General features: G+C 39.3%; 1 pseudogene; it reads right to left on the bottom strand.

Moving 5' to 3' along the window:
• Positions 1-1,080: 1,080 nt before the first annotated feature.
• Positions 1,081-1,195, bottom strand: LOC118714647 (annotated as a pseudogene).
• Between the last annotated feature and the right edge of the window lie 10,677 nt (positions 1,196-11,872).

Below are 11,872 nucleotides of genomic sequence, written 5' to 3'. Positions count from 1 at the left end.
GGGGCAGAGGAGAAGAAAGAGAAGCCAGTGGGGCTGCTGAGAAGGGAAGAAGCAGGTGGGGCAGCGGAGACTGCAATAGGAAGCCCTATTGCAGAAATCTTCCTGCAAGGGGCCTCTAGTCCTATATAATAAAAGGCTAATATGCAAATAGACCAAACAGCAGAATAACCAAACAACCTGTCATTATGACATACACTGACTACCACTACCAAGGGATGCATGTGGAATATGGCAGGCGTCACCCATGGTGGATGGTGGAGATGAGAGGGGGTGCCAGACCAAGGCGGGGCACCAGTCGCTGTCATCTGCACACCGTGGTCCTACCTGGTGCTGGCACCTGCTGCCAGCATCGGCCCCGCTTGCTCGGCACTCTCAGCAGGTGTGAGCGGCAGCTGCCGGCCCTGATCTCCCCTCAGGGCTTCTCCACCTCCCCCTGCCCCTGAGGGGCAATCAGAGCAGTAGCTGCCAATCATACATGCTGCTGGCACTAGCCCTGCTCACACCCACTGCTGGCACCAGCACCAGTCATTCCATGCTATCAGCGGGTATCAACCGGCGCCATCAGTGCGTGGGAGCAGCAGTGGCAGGAGTGGGGCTGCTGGTCGAGAACTGGGGGCTGCAATGGGAGGGGTCAGGCAGAAGTGCAAAGGATGGTCTGAGATCTGCCCCTGTGCCCACTGCAGCCTCACGACCCACAGTTCCTTTCAAACACTGGGCCCCTTGTGTTGAATAATGCTGCTATGAACATGGTATAATATCATTTCAAGACCTTACTTTCAATTATTTTAGCCACATACCAAGAAATAGAATTGCTAAATTATATGATAATCCTACTTTTATTTTTTTTAAAGATCGTCATACTATTTCCACAGCTGCTGTGACATTTAGATTCTTACCAAAAGTTCAAAAGAGTTCCGATTTCTCCACATCCTCACCAACACTTGTTTTCGGTTTGTTGTTTTTGTAGTTGTTGTTTGTTTCTAATAGCAACCACCATATAGGGTATGAGGTGGTGAATTATTGTGGCTTTAATTTACATTTTCCTAATGATCAATGATATTGAGCATATTTTCATGTGCTTATTGGTCATTTGTATGTCTTCTTTGGAGCAATGTTTATTCAAGTCCTTTGTCCATTTTTAAACTGATAAGAACAGATACTACACTTGATCTTAGCCAAAAGGCCAAGAAGCTATGACTATTTTTGATATATTGTAAAGTTAGGAGTTCTCTATATACTTGGATATTAATCCCTTAACAGATGTATGATTTACAAATAATATTTCCCACTATGTGTGAAGTCTTTTTACTCTATTGATACTGTCTTTTGATACACAAAAATAATTTTTATAGTCTAATGTGTCTATATTTTTCTGTTGTTGCCTATGCCTTTGGTGTCATATTAAGAAATCATTATCAAATCCAATGTCATGAAGCTTTTGCCTAAGACTTTTAGGTCTCATATTAGATCTTCAATCCATATTGAGTTAATTTTTCCATATGGTGTTTAGGTAAGGGTCCAACTTCATACGTAGGCTCGAGAAGCCTTGTTCTCAAGCACTCCTCATTTATATGATCATAGCTAGGTCTCTGGTATGTTTTTGTGCCAGCTATAAGGAAGAAAGAAGAGAAAGTAAATCCAGGACAGCAATTCCTTTTAAGGATGTGAGGTGGGAAGTTGAACTCTTCACTTTTGCTCACATTCAATTAGGGAGAACTTAGACACATGCCCACTCTCGCTGCCAGGGAAGCTGGAAAACATAGTTCTGACTGGTATTCTCTGTATTTACCTATAATATTGAGTAGTTTATTACGGAAGAAGAAGATGTGTCTTAGTGAGCATCTAGAAGCCTTTGAGACTCCTGTTATATGGTAGGCATAGTAGCTAGTAGGAGAAGATAATCCTCTTCAATGAGGCAATCCATGGTGCAAAGGCTGGTCTAATCAGCTGTTTCCTACTCATGCAGTGATTAAATAATGGGGCCTAGGTGTGGTTGGTCCCTCAAACTAAAGTGCCTTAGATACACAAGTCTCTCATCTTTTATAAATGGTAGTAATGTCTATGGACATTCACATTCTAATAAGGTCACCAAGTCTATCACTCTAGGCTAGGGTGAGGACTGGCATATTATTGCCAATGGAACAAATCAAGCCCACTGCCTATATTTGTAAGTAAGGTTTTGTTGGAACACAGCCAAGCCCAATTCTTTTCATATAGCCTATAGCCGCTCTCGCACTACAGCAGAGTTTAGTAATTTTAACAGTTTGTATGATCCACAAGGATGACAATATTTACTAGCTAGACCTCTTCATAGGAAAAGTTGACCAAGCCCTTCTCTGGAGTGAGGTTCACAAACCATTCTGGGTGGTAGGTACTTAGTAAAGGTCTTTCAGGTGGTCTAAGATGATCAGAAACACCCAAAGTTAGACACCCCCCTCACCAAGGGTAAAGAAAGAAGTGGGGTTAGGAGACTGTTTCTTCTAGGAATTGTATGCTAATTAAAATTTTCTTCTGTTGCCAAGCACTATACTGGACATTTAGATATATTATCCTGTTTAACTTTCTCAAGATTCCACAAGAATCTTGAAATTATGGATCAGCTTTGCTCTAAATCAAACAATATAGTTGATGTGTACATTTTGACTAGAGGGTCAAGGTAACCTCTATTCTAAACCAAACTTTTTACTTTATTAGCAGTTTGACATCCGGCTCCATTTTCCCCCTTTCGGAACATGAGAATAATATACTGCTCCTTCCGTCTTACAGGGTGGTTTTGAGTAGAGAAAAGTGAGATAAGTTATGTGAAAGAATTCAGTGAACTAATAGCAGGTAGCTGTTGTTGCTGATACCCTAAAATATAGTGTCTTATTATAACAACCAATTATTTTGCTTATGATTTTGTGGGTTGGCCAAACTATGTGGTCTGGGCTAGCGTAGTTGATCATTGCTTGGTTCACTCATGCATCCATGAATTGGCAAGTTGCATAGTGAATGGGAGATCTTACCTGGCAGTTGTCAAGCCTTACTAGTAGGTCTGGATAACAGGAATGACTGGGTCACATGTATCTAATCATCCAGGAGGCCAGCTTGGACTTCTTCACGAGGCAGTCTCAAGGTTCCAAGAGAAGACAAGCTCCATTGTACACATGCTTTTCAAGTCCCTGCTTGTGCCACAATTCCTGACATGCCATTGGCTGAGCCCAGAATCAGGTGGTAGGGCAAAGCTTCATGGTAAGGAAGCACAGAAGGATGGATCTAGGGGAGGAGGAGAATGTGCAGCTATTTTTGCAATCTATCAGATCATAGCCAATCGGGGTAGCAGTGGCAGGTGTTCTAGCATTCAGTGGCCAACAGCAAGGTGGGAGCTGCAGTGTCTGTGCCCAGAGGCAGGGCAGTAGAGTCCTTGCTGGAACCATCCCACACTCTGTTCTGGGTGTTATTCTCAGCTGAGTGGGTCTTTGAAACTTCACTGTCTGGCCTTCCCAAAGAGTCTGTAAGGCACCAATATCCTGTAATAAATTATTTTTTTGTTTAGACTAGCTAGAATGACTTCTACTCTTCTAACCTCAGAATCCTGACACTGAGTTTTCTAAGGTTGAAGCTCTGTAGCTTTAAATACCCATGCTGAAGAAGGCACACTTTTTTGGTTTTTGTTGTTGTGGTTTTAAATTTTATTTTTGGGTGTTTTTATTGTTTTTTGCTTTTTGCATTTAGTTCACCTACTCCTATGTACATATTCATATAACCCACTTAGGTTTTAATACACAAACTCTGGACTCTCCAACGATTAAAGCAGAAGTTTGAGAAAAGAAGGAAAACAAACTCCATTTCTTTCCACTTAGGAAAACAAGCTCTTAAATTTTGTGTGAAAAATCTAAGCTCTCTAGCTCCACTCAGTGTCCTGTTGAACTTGTGTGGCACCATATTCATTTGTACTAGTGAGAGAATGAAAATGAAAGTTGCTCACTGTAGCTTCACTGTACAACCTTATTCTTTGGCCAATTTTCAATGGATATCTTAATTTTTAAAATATTTTCAAAGTAAAAACAGTATGGAATAGTGACCAAGAGTATGGGCTGTGGAGTTAGATAGGCCTGGATTTGAATCATGTTTCAGCTATATACTACCTCTGTGACTCTGGGGCTGGTACTCAGCTTTTCAGAGCCTCCTGTGTAAGATGAGAATAATAAAAGTGACATCTCATAGTCATACTGTGAGGATTTAACAAAAATGTAAAACCTGGCTTCATTTGCCATTAGAGAATGACCCATGGGAGTAATCTATCAAACCTGATAAAATTTTAAATAAAGATTTTTAGTACTTTTGCCTGACTTTAGCAGTCATGAAAATAGCCATCGTCATTTTCCTTCTTTGTGACGCTAGTCACATTATTTCCAGGAGTAGAGCATTTAGAAATATAGAAGTCTTCCTCGAAATCTTTCTCTTTTTTTATTGTGGTGGAAAATATACATTAAATTTATCATCTTAATCATTTTTAAGTGTACAGTTTAGTAGTGTTAAGTATATTCACATTGTCGTGCAATTGATCTCTGGAACCTTTTCATTTTGCAAAACTGAAACTCTATACACATTAAACACGAATTCTCCCTTCCCCCAGTCCTTAACAACCATCTTCCTAATTTCTGCTTTTATGATTATGACTAATTTAGAGACTTCATATAAGTGGAATCATGCAGTATTTGACATTTTTCGACTGGCTTATTTCACTTAGTGAAATGTCCTTGAGATTAAACCATGTTGTAGTAGGTGCCAGGATTTCTTTTTTTTAAGGCTGAATAATATTCCTTTGTATGGATATGCCACATTTTCTTTTTCCATCTGTCAGTGAACATTTCAGTTGCTTCCATCTGTGACTATTGTGAATAATGCTGTAATAGATGGGTGAGTAATCATCTCTTTAAGACCCTGGTTTGAATTCTTTTGAATATATACCTAGAAGTTGGATGGCTGGATCACAGTAATTTTTAAAAATATATATTTTATTTCTTTTTTACAGAGAGGAAGAGAGAGGGATAGAGAGTTAAAAACCTCGATGAGAGAGAAACATCGATCAGCTGACTCCTGCACACTCCCTACTGGGTTTGTGCCTGTAATCAAGGTACATACCCTTGACTGAAATCGAACCTGGGACCCTTGAGTCCACAGGCCGACGCTCTACCCACTGAGCCAAACCGGTTAGGGCCACACAGTAATTTAATTTTTAATTTTTTGAGGAACCTCTATACTCTTTACATTAATGGCAGTACCATTTTACATCCTCACCAAGGGTTCTAATTTCTCTGTATCCTTGTCAACACTTATTTTTCATTCTTTTGATAGTGGCCATTCTATTGGGTGTGTGTTGACAAGGTATCTCATTGTACTTTTAATTTATATGTATAATTAGTGATGTTGAGTATCTTTTTATATGCTTGTTAGCCGTTTGTGTATCTTCTTTGGAAAATTGTCCATTCAAGACTTTTGCCCATTTTTAATTGGGGTGTTTGTTGAGTCATAAAAGTTCCTTATATATTTTGTATATAACTTTTTACCACTTTTATTATTTGCAAATACTTTTTTCCACTCCATAAATTGGCTGCCTTTTCATTTTGCTGTTTCCTCTAATGCACAGAAGTTTGATATAGTTCCATTTGTCTGTTTTTGCTTTGTCACCTGTACCTTCTGTGTCATATCTAAGAAATCACTGCCAAATCCAATGCCCTGAAGCTTTCCCCCTATGTTTTCTTCTAGGAGTTTTATGTACTTTTACATTTTATTGTTAGATTTCTAATCCATTTTAAGTTAATTTTTATATATGCTATAAAGTAAGAGTCCAACTTCTTTTATATGTGGATATCCAGTTTCCCTAGCACCATTTGTTAAAGAGACTGCCCTTTCCCATTGTGTAGTCTTGGCACCCTTGTCATTCATTTGGCCATAGATGCAAGGGTTTATTTCTGGGCTCTCCGTTCTGTTCCATTTGCCTATATACTAGTATCTGTTTTTATGCTAGTCACACATGGTCATGAGCACTGTTGCTTTGTTGTATATTTTGAATTCAAGACCTGTGAGGCCCTCAACTTTGCTATACTTTTTCAAGATTGTTTTGGCTATTCAGGGTCACTTGAGATTCAGTTTTAGGATTTTTTTTTTCTAATTGCAAAGAATGCAGTATTTTATTCTTTTTTATGTTATAGTAAATGAGACTAATTTCCTTTTCATTGTCATTTTCAGTGTATAGAAACACATTTGATTTTTGTGTGTTAATCTTGTATCCTGAAACTGTTGAAATCATCTTTTATTTTTTTTAATTTTAAGAGGGTTTTTTTTTTAATTCATTTTCTACATATAAGATCATGCAATCTGTGACCAAAAATATTATTTCTTCCTTTCTAATTTAAATGACTTTTCTTTTTTGGTATCAAAGTAATACTGGCCTCATAGGAGGACTTTGGAAGTGTTCCCTCATCTTCAATTTTTGGAAGAATTTAAGAAGGAATGGTATTTATTCTGCCTTTAAATGCTTGGTAGAATTCTCCAGCAAAGCCATCTGGTCTTGTACTTTTATTGGGAGTCTTTTGATTACTGTCTTATTCTTTTTACTAGTTATAGGCCTGTTTGGATTTGTTCACTTCTTATGATTCAATGTTAATAAGTTGTTTTTAGAAAAATATCTATTTTAGTTTATCCAATTTGTTGGCAAATAATTATTAATAGCAGTCTTACAATTATTTTTATTTCTATGGCATCAGTATTAATTTTCCCTCTTTCATTTCTAGAGATGAGTCTCATCCCTTTTCTTTTTCTTAGTCTAGCTAAGTGATCGCCAATTTTTTTTAAAAGAAACAACTCAATTTTGTTTTTGTCTATTTTCCATTTTCTATTTCATTTATCTCTACCTTAATCTTTGTTATTTCCTTCTCTGTTAACCTTTTTGTTTAGTTTGTTCTTTCCTAGTTTTTGAGATGTTTTTAGGTTGATTTGATATATGATTTTAACCTTAAGATCATTAAGATTTGGTTTGTAGCTTAACATATCTCGGAGAATGTCCCATGTGCAGTTGAGAAGAAGTGTATTCACGCTGTTAGGTCCAGTTGGTCCAATTGTCTTGTTCTAGTCCTGTTTTCTTATTGATCTTCTGGTTTTTCTATCCATAACTGAAGGGGAGCTATTAAAGTTTCCTACTCTTTTAGAAGATGTTTTTATTGATTTTAGAGAGAAACATCGATGTGAGAGAGGGCATCAAGCCTACAACTTGGGCATGTGCCCCAACCGGGAATTGAACCAGAGACCTTTAGGTGGAAAGGATGGTGCTCAACTGAGCCACACAGGCCAGGGGTTAAGTCTCCTACTCTTACTGTGTTGCTGTCCATTTCTCTCTTTAGTTCTCATAATTTTTATATTTGGGAGCTATTCTTTAAATATGATAGGATTTGCAATTCTCATAGGGTTATGTTTCACAATAGTGGAATGTAAATATTGCCTCAGGGGATTGTATGCTCAAATGGCTGGAGAGCTTCAGTGGCAATGAGGGTGTGGGCCACTGGACCACTCTACTGCTTACAAGGGCTTCCCTATCTTCCATACCTCTCACCATGACCCAAAGTGGCTTCCGTGTAGTCCTCCAATCCTATTTCATAATGCTTCACTGCTCACTAGTGTGCTTAAGCTACCTGACTGTAGCTGTTATGATTCTTAACCAACCTTTTCTGGCTCAGCACACACTTGTTTATACATGCATGTGCATGCATGTACTCATAGACACAAACTATGTTACTCAAGGTTAAGTATATATGAAAAATTTTCAAAGGTTTCCATAATCTTCCTGATCTTTGGTGGCTTTTCATAATATAAAATGGCTTTACAGACTTTAAAATATTTTTGTTAGGAAAGTATATTGGTCAACAAATATAAAACATCCTCTCTTACCAAAATCAGTTTGGCTCAATGGATAGAGCATCGGCCTGCAGACTGAAAGCTCCCAGGTTTGATTCTGGTCAAGGGCATGTACATTGGTTGCGGGCACATCTCCAGGAGAGGATGTGCAGGAGGCAGCTGATCGATGATTCTCTCATGTTGGTGTTTCTAATTCTCTATCCCTCTCTCTTCCTCTCTGTAAAAAATCCATAAAATATATTTTAAAAAACAAACAAAAAAACATCCTAATAAAAGAGAAACATGCAAATTGACCATTCCCTCGCCACACACACAAACCACACCCACCAACCAATCTGGGCAAGTATGCAAATTAACCCAACCAAGATGGCAGTTAATTTGCATATCCAGATAGAGCGAAGATGAAGACCGCGTAGAAAGAAGCCAAGAGCTGCAGATGGGAACGAAGCTGTGGAGAAGCAAGCTAGTGGGGTGGCAGAAAAGGAAGGGAAGCAGGCGGGTCAGCGGAGACCGCAGCAGAAATCTTCCTGCAAGGGGCCTCTAGTATTATATAAATTAGTTGGCCTGATTGACATATTACAATATTTGGATAAATAGTATGTGTGTCTCCATTGTAATCTTAGGCTGGGCCTCACAAATGTTCAAGATGGGCGTGGAGGGAAGTTATAAGAACAGAATTATTATAGCAGAACATTGAAAGCATCTACTTTTTTTCTCTTTGGAACATTATGTTCTATACAAATGATGGAACAGTATTTATCTAAGATTGTTTGAAGCTTATGAAACATGGAGAAATACTTATGATGAAGAAAAGAATACAAAATGGAATGCAAATTTAGAATATATCTATGTGAAAAATGCACATAAAATAAATAGTTCTCAGGATGGTAGGATTAAGGAATCTTCTCCACTCATTTTCAAATTTCAAAACATTTACACTGCTACATTTAGCTCTATGATTTGAATAAAAAGCAAGACTACAACTCACCAAATACCTATTTTCACACCATTATAGCCGCTGCTAATGGAGAAATGTTCTGACAGGCGACTCGGCCTCATTGGCCTTCCTGTCCACCAGCAACAGGGTTTCCTTCCCTGCTTCATAGTGGGAGGATAGCCACAGGGCACAGTACCAAATAACTGGACAAGAAATATTTTAAAGAATAAATCTGTAAAAATGGACAGTTTAGCACTGCAGAGAGGTAAATTTGTGAAATTCTGTAGAGTAACTTTGCATGATGTTACCAGCCTCACAAATTCAATTCTCCTGACACTGAAGAGGAGACAAGGGAACAAGTGAGATCCAGCATCGGGTCACAGGTCTCTGGGAGAGCCCGAGTCTCAAGAGGTGAGCAGGTATTTGGGAGACAATGAATAGGGCAAGGTAGGGCAGGTGATGGAGGGGAGGATGAGTGCTAAGGCAGAGGCTTGACAGGGTGCTAGTGTCTCTGAAAGTCTGTATGAAGTTCTGTGTAGTCCCCCTGACAAATCTTTGAGAGCAAAAGTGGAGGCAGGAAGATCATCTAGAACACATGTGTCAAACACAAGGCCCGCGGGCCAAATCCGTCCCGCCAAGCCTTGCAATGTGGCCCGCACCGCGCTGTCATCACTGCACTCCGCTGCGTTTCCATCACAATGACAGTTTATGACTGTTCAGTAAACCATTCGGCCCGCGATTTAGGCTGGATTTTAGATTTTGGCCCCTTCTCTGATTGAGTTCGACACCCCTAATCTAGAAGATTGCTGAAATCTTTAAACAGGAAAAAGATGAGGGTGTGACTTAGGGCCTAAAGAGATGAATTTGAAAGGTCTGAGGAGAGAGACTCATCAGAAGTCAAAGCTAACAGCCAGGATGGTGGCTGGGCATCTGAGTAAATAGGACCAACACTGCCAGGAAATCTCTAGAAACCAACAAAAACTTGGAATTAGTTTATATTTTAGATTTAATATTGCCTGCTTTATTCCTAGGTTACAATCCCATGGGAATCATAATTTATATTTACATTTTATGTTTATATAAGCAGATCTCTATAGTTACATAATTAAAGGGAAAAATCCCACCACCAATTCCAGGCCCTTTTAGATATGACCTTTTATATATACACTTGTTTGCAGACAGATCCAGGGACATTTATGAATAAATAGTGACCTCCAGTGTTTGGGTGCAGAAATAAAGATGATAAAATACCAACACTCCTGGGAGAGTACTTGGAATTTCAATTACAAATAACATTCCCGACACTTCAATTCAGATCCCTGGGGTGCTTCAGCAATAAAAATACTGTCTGGCTAACTGTTGGCCTGTGGCTGCCTGGACAACCCTTAATGAATATTCTACAGAACACGTGTCAGAATGGATTAAGTGGCCTCAATCATGGGCGCATAGCTATGTGATGGCCTTTGCCCTCTCTGTTCTAAGGTCCAGGTTCAACTACTCCAAAGAAATGAAGGGTATATTTATTTCCATAAACGTAACACAAATTCCAGCTCTGTCTGATTCCACCTAAGTCAACATTACATTAGATAAAGTTTCCTCTCCAGTAGATTCCAGGCAGTGTGGTTGGCGGATATTCCCTTTTAAATAGCTGTGTGGCTAGAGCAAGTTCATGGGAAATTCTTGTAAATTCTCTGCAGCATCATAACTCCTTCAACTGGAGTTGCTTCATCGTGAGAAAGTAACCATCTCACATCTTGGCCAGCAGTCGCTGCAATTACTGTCAGGTGGCATCTATTTCCTGCAGACAGGAAACTAGGCGCTGGCTCTTTGGAGACATGCTTCTGTCCCATTCTATGCTAAAATGTAAAAAACAAACAAACGTGGCTTTGCAGAGAAGTAAAGAACAGGGTGAGCAATGAAGCTGTCTTGAAAGGATAGAGCTTACTTCATGAAAACAGCATGTTTTTCATGAACCTTGTTTTTAAAGTGAGAAGAGACTTAGTGGCCAAGCACAACATAAAAGGCAAATCTTTAATGCTAAAAGAATTCATTTGATTTGTTTTGGGCAATGAGAAGCTCTCCCTTCAGGCAATTAACCCTCAGCATTCTTAGTACAAGGATGCATGGGAGCAGTAGAAACCAAGATTCAAGTAGTGCTATGACACAGAGCAGAGTGACACAAGGGATGCTTCCGAGGTAGTTGCTGCAGGGACCTGAAATTCAAGAAAGCAGGGACCCAGAGATTAAGTCGAGTATAGGAGCCAAAAGGTGGCATTAAAAAGGGGTACGATCCTACAACACTATTTGTTCAACCATAAGGCAATGGCAACCACAATCTTGTTCCTGATTTGCTGTATCCACAGATAAGCTTATTGTTGTCTGTAGCCCCAAACATAATAGAAATAAAAAGATATACAACTTACCTCTTGACAATACAGATTTAAAAGGTTTTTCGGCCCTGGCTGGTGTGGCCAAGTGGTTTGAATATCAGCCCACACACCGAAGGCTTGTGGGTTCAATTCCTGGTCAATGGCATGCACCTGGGTTGCAGGTTCGATCCCCAGCCCTAGCCCTGGGGTAGTTGTGGGAGGCAACCAATCTATGTGTCTCTCTCACATTAATGTTTCTCTCTCTCCTTCTCTCCCCGACTCCTTACCTTCCTTCTATTCTAAAATATCAATGGAAAAATATCCTCTGGTGAGAATTAAAAAGTAAATATTTTTCCTAACCTGACAAGGCCTGAGATTTCAAAAAGGACAAAAAGTACAGAAACCAGTCACCTTTATCCAGACATTGCATACAAAACAAGTTTTAGTGACTGTGCTTAGTTTTAGTCAATTTTTTTCCTTCCTATCATTTTTCTTGATTTTGTTTTTAAAACTTTCAAACACACAGAAAAGCTGGAAGAATAGTACAATAAATCCCTAACTAAGGTTCGAATGGTGAAGCACAAATCCCCAATGTGCTGGAATTCAGAGGTGGGGTCTTTGGGAGGTAATTAGGTTTAGATGAGGCTAATGAGGTTGGATCCCTCATGAT

This window comes from Pipistrellus kuhlii, unplaced genomic scaffold, assembly GCF_014108245.1.
Source record: "Pipistrellus kuhlii isolate mPipKuh1 unplaced genomic scaffold, mPipKuh1.p scaffold_m20_p_10, whole genome shotgun sequence".
Lineage (NCBI taxonomy): Eukaryota > Metazoa > Chordata > Mammalia > Chiroptera > Vespertilionidae > Pipistrellus > Pipistrellus kuhlii.
The sequence above is the reverse complement of the archived record's forward strand: the minus strand, read 5'-3'. Positions and strand labels throughout refer to the sequence as shown.